Genomic DNA, 5,847 nt, shown 5'->3' with positions numbered 1-5,847 from the left:
GATCAAGGTTACTTATCTCGTACATGCCAGTTTTCGGTTGAGGTTTTTCCACTGTTGTTCGTTCGGTTCCCCACTGATAGTGGTTTTGGGCCATGCTCTCGATAAGCTGGTAAGCATCAGCATAAGGTTTGTTCATTAGTGCACCACCTGCAGCGGCGTCTATTGTTAACCTTGTATTGTATAAGAGACCATTATAAAATGTGTGAATTACTAACCAGTCTTCCAAACCATGGTGTGGGCAAAGTCTCATCATGTCTTTGTATCTTTCCCATGCTTCGAAAAGAGACTCATTGTCTTTCTGTTTAAATCCGTTTATCTGGGCTCTTAACATAGCTGTTTTGCTTGGCGGAAAATATCGGGCAAGAAAAACTTTCTTCAACTCGTTCCATGTGGTGACTGAGTTGGGAGGAAGAGATTGAAGCCATCTTCTAGCGCTATCTCTTAATGAGAAAGGAAAAAGACGAAGTCGAATTGCCTCTGAAGTGACACCATTAGCTTTAACAGTATCAGCGTATTGGACAAATACGGATAAATGAAGGTTTGGATCTTCGGTAAGATTTCCAGAGAATTGGTTCTGTTGCACAGCCTGCAACAACGAAGGTTTAAGTTCAAAGTTGTTTGCTTCGATTGCGGGCGGAGCAATACTTGAATGCGGTTCATCTTGCGATGGAGCGGCGTAATCTCTAAGAGCACGAGCTGGTTCTGCCATCTCGGTTAAAGAAGGAAAATCTTTGAGATCAGGAAGGTCTATAGGAGGGAGATTGTTTTCAGCACGATATTCCCGAATTCGTCGTAAGACTCGGAGATATAGTTCGATGTCGTTGATTCGTAAATAGAGCGGTTCGCCTTGAGAGCGAGTGCGTGGCATACAAATCAACGAAAGAAAGAAAATAGAAGAAAAAGAAACCTTAGTCTCTACAGCGTAACGGAAGAGTTACGATATCGATTGAATAAAAGTCCCCGGCAACGGCGCCAAAAACTTGATCGCTCGACTGGGTGAGTCGAGAATGGGATACAAACTGCAAGTGCACAGTTCTATCGCGTAGTTTTAAAAGATATCGATCCCACAGGGACTTATGAATCGATATACCGTTATCTAAAGTTACTACGTAAATCTAAGGTGAAGATGTTCGATTGTTTGGGGAAAAACTAAGAGCTAAACTAATGTCTAGATTAAATATTAATAAAACGGATATCGGTATGTAATTCGTCAAAACTAGGGAATCAAGTCTTTGTCGGTTTCTTGGTTTTAAAATGAATCGTTTCGGTTAACTTTATTGGTTAAAGGTTCTATCTCAAACTCTCGCTCTGTTGAATAAACCATGATTTTATATTAATGTTGCTGTCACTTATAATTAAGTCAAAAACCATATTTTGAAAACAATAAAGTTGCAGAAACTCTTTTTAAGAAAATACTGACCGTTTTAAACACCCTTATCTCAAACTCTCGCTCTGTTGACTTAGGTTATATAATTAAATCCAAATGCTTAACTCTCGTCCTCACATTCAATCTTTAAAAATACTTTTTGGAAAAGGTCAGAATTTAATTGACTCTAAAACTTGCTCTCGCCCTGATCTAGAATTAATGCCTAACTTACACTGTCCAGTTAAAATCTCAAACTCTCGCTCTATTGATTTTAACTTCTCTATGTCTTTTACTTTTGTAAAAAATCTTGTTATTAAACCTGTAAGTTGAGACCATAAAAAGATTGATTTTGATTTTAAGTTTAGATAAACCGACTCAGTCTCGATCCCTTATTCTGCTTACTTTACATACCGATACCTAGGCAAATTAGCCAGACATGCTAAATAAACAAGAATTTATATCATGCATAAACAGACTCATTCCAGGCAGGCAATATGAATAAACAATAGAATAAAACATACAAAATTAAATAGCAATTAAAGAACCTGAATGCGTAATACAATGGTCTTGAACACTCCACCACAAGCCGGTAGGATTTGTTCTTGGATTCTTCAATTAAACCGTAAAATAAATCAAGGAAATAAAACTCGAATATAACGTAAGGTTAAATCCGGTATAAAGCTGCACAGTAGTTTCCGGTGTAGAAACTATTATGCGAAAAATATTTAAAAGCTAAAAACGGGAAAGATAAATTGCAAGGGAAAAGGGAAAATAAAGCTTGCAAAAGAAATAAATAAAATGAACAATGCTGGAAAGGAAGAAAAATAAGCAAAGGCGTGAAAGGAAAATTTGGCAGAGCTTTCGCAAAACTGAGCGTGCAAAAACTTGTGTCGACGGCAAAGAGAGGAGATGGCTATTTATAATAGCCTTGGTAACTGCCTTGCGTTTCCTACGAGTCTTCAGCATGGCTAAATACACGGCTTGAGAATAGGACACGAAATCCTCAACGTTACTTCCATTCTTCTGAGAGCGTAACTTGCGCCAAAAAGCTAGTGGACTGGTGTGACGCTCGTCACACCATGTGTGACGTCCGTCACAAGGCTACTTCGCGTGACGCTCATCACAACCCTTGTGACGCCCGTCACAGGGGCAACTTGCGCTTCCTTTTGGGCTGGGTTTGGTCTTGGTTATTTGTTTTCTTTTTATTGCTTTTTACACCTCCTTTTCTTCCCTTTTTCACTTTTGCTTCAAAATGGGTACCTGATGTAAATAGAAAAGAAATACTGCATAATATCTGATAAAATGGGATAAATTAAAGTAAATGATAATATAATCTAATTAAATTAAGTCTTAAAATGTGATATAATTTCATGTTATCAATTAGCTTCCACTCCAAACATAAAAGTTGAATTAGACTCATTTAATTTTATTTTTCAACTGGTAAACCTTTCATCTCATAGAAATTGAGCAAGTTATGGCCTTGGGAAGTTGACTTTCAAATTAGGGTTTAGACAAAATGACCTATAATGTTTCAACATAGAAAATGATTTTCAAAGCAAAACTAGCTCTAGGTCTCAACATGAAAGTTGTTTGGAATGTCATTTAGAGTAAGTTTTATCTTAGAATCATTTTCATATGGGAAAAATTGTAGGAGATAGGGCCTAGGGAGACCCAGTTTTGATTAGATGAATTCATCTGGCCAACCACCATCAACCAACTTGCTAACTTCCAATTCTCTTGAATTTATTGGTTCATGGTAGATCATATATGCATAATATGATTAATTTTGAAGTGTCCCTTGAGAAATTTGATCAATTGGTGAGATAGCTTGTTGGAGAAGTTACTCAAGATACCCAGTCAAACTAGGGTTTCCAAGGCAAATCACCTTCAAACTCTTGAAGAAAACTTGATCAATATATCATGTAGAGAACATTGGGACTCATATATGATGCTCATAACCATTCTTGGATCAATTATTGGTTGTGCTCTTTGTTCATGAGGGTCTCAAACCCTAGATGTGAACTTGATGAATCAATGGGATCATGCCTTTCCTACAAAAGAGTTAGGCAAATACAAAGACATATTTTGGGTATTTTGGTTAGTGAAATGATAAAATACAAGTATGATACAATCACAAAGTATTTTGTGATCTCTCCCAAAGCAAACTCAATGAAAAAGGGGGAAGGAGGATGCCAAGGTATGATCCCATGCTAATGCCTATGATGAAGTTACATGAGGGATCTTAGGGTCAAAATTGGGGTCTTACAGCTGCCCCTATTTAAGGACATTCTAACTGAGGAGGTGAAGGTTAAAATCTTCGGCTCGAATCAGTATAATGGGCTTAAATAACAACATAGAGAAACAAATTTTGGTCCCTAAGAGACCTCATGATGCATATGACATGAATGCAAAAGTTAATGCTTTGTGGGGAAATATTGCCACAAAGGAAAAAGAAATCAGAGAGACCGAAAATCCGCAGGAGCACAATGCATTCCGTAAGGAAAACTCACTAGGGAGACAGAGACTCTGGGGGGGGGGTAAAAGGGGTTATGCGTAGGCCAGGCTACGACTTAAAATTGTCGGGGGACTCGAGGACATCCATATAAAATGGAAAGACGGGGAAAAACAGCACCTGCAAGGAATACGAGTAGATCAGAATAACACTGAAGTACTTAAATCATGTAAGGGAAACGAGATTTCACTAAGGAAATGCACACTCAACTCAACTGGGGAAGATAAACTTCAGCACATGAGGAGTAGAAATTTATTATCCACTACCTGTTACCGGGTAAGGAGATAATAAAGATCTGACAGAGAGAACATTCGTCATCGGTTAGGATGAACATATCAAGGATGACTCGCTGAGGATTCCAGGAGAGGAAATTCATTACCGGTTACTGGGTAAGAATAACCTTGCTGGGGAAACTACATAAAAGATAGTATTTACAACTACCAGTTACTGGGCAGAAGACCAGGGGTGAGAGTATCCGTCATCGGTTATGATGAACATATCAAGGATAGACTTGCCTGGAAATGTCAAGGAGGATACCCATCATCAGTTAGGATGAACATATCAAGGATATACCAACTGAACAAGAAGGGTAGGAATTACATCTATCGAAAGCTGGATAGAAAACCGTCGGAGAGAAAATCCGTCACCGGTTAGGATGAACATATCAAGGATAGACTCTGAATAGGGGACAAAGTAGGATTTACAACTACCGGTTACTGGGTAGAAAACCAATCAAAGAGAAGACCCGTCATCGGTTAGGATGAACATATCAAGGATCGACTCTGATGAGGAGCAAAAATAGGGATTATATCTATCAGTTACTGGATAGAATACCATAGAAGAGAAAATCCGTCACCGATTAGGATGAACATATCAAGGATAGACTCCGCACAGGGGAAAAGTAGGATTTACAACTATCGGTTACTGGGTAGAAAACCACAAGGAGAAGAAAACCCGTCATCGATTAAGATGAACATATTAATGATTAACTCTCTGGGGAACAAAATAGGGATTACAACTATCTTTTTACTGGGTAGAATACCAAAAGAATGAGAATACCCGTCATCGGTTAAAGTGAACATATCAAGGATAGACTCAGGCAGGGGAAAGAAAGATATCCGTCACCGGTTAGGATGAACATATCAAGGATATACTTCCTGGGGAATAGATCCACTGGGGACTCTACTGAGGAGAAAAAAGGGTACTTTTGTCGGGTAGTGGGCAAGAAGTAACAAACTGCAAACTAAGAAGAATATGACCAGTTACTGGTTAATAGACTCTCAAGGGATCAAAGCATCTATCTAGGTAAGAGCTAGAAAGAAAACGGTCAATCAAGACTCAACCCAATGAGGACATAACTCAAGGGGAGTAATTCCATCCAGAAAATCAACTGGGGAGGAAACTGAAATAATAACCATCCACGAGGAAACAAACTCAGTGGGGAAAAGGAGAAAGGTTAAAGTCTTTCTGCTTAAGGGGCTGACACTCTACAATTGAAGGAGGACAGACACCAGATTTGGTATGGGGATAAAATACCGCCATAAGAATCTCAAACAAATCAAATATGAAGATGCAGGGTATGCAATTATGAAATTATATGATTGTATATGTATATGTATATATGATGATTATGCTGACAAAACGATCACAAAGGATACAAAGGTGTCGCAAAGAATTTGAACCATCGGTATAATCCTTGGTCAATCCATAAAATATAGAGACAACTGTTGGAGAATGAAGAGATCAACATCCCAAAGGTTCAAACCTAGCTGGAGAAGGAGGAGATCTGCCGAGGACAGAACATCCAATCTGTGGGGAATTTTAGGTCAACACCATAAAAATGGTACAGAGAATAATCATAACAAAAGCTGCTCAGAAACCAGGAGGAAACTCTGACTGGGAGCAAGTTGAATGGCGATTGATGGGGAAACCAATGCGATCTACTGGGGAAGATCAACCACCTCTGAAG

At 38.7% G+C, this 5,847-nt stretch overlaps 1 pseudogene; it reads left to right on the top strand.

Annotated features, from left to right (window-relative positions):
- Positions 1-224: 224 nt before the first annotated feature.
- LOC127076936 (uncharacterized) lies at positions 225-324 on the top strand (annotated as a pseudogene).
- The last annotated feature ends 5,523 nt before the right edge of the window (positions 325-5,847 follow it).

The sequence above is a fragment of the Lathyrus oleraceus genome, chromosome 4 (genome assembly GCF_024323335.1).
Source record: "Lathyrus oleraceus cultivar Zhongwan6 chromosome 4, CAAS_Psat_ZW6_1.0, whole genome shotgun sequence".
Taxonomy (NCBI): Eukaryota; Viridiplantae; Streptophyta; class Magnoliopsida; order Fabales; family Fabaceae; genus Lathyrus; species Lathyrus oleraceus.
The sequence above is the reverse complement of the archived record's forward strand: the minus strand, read 5'-3'. Positions and strand labels throughout refer to the sequence as shown.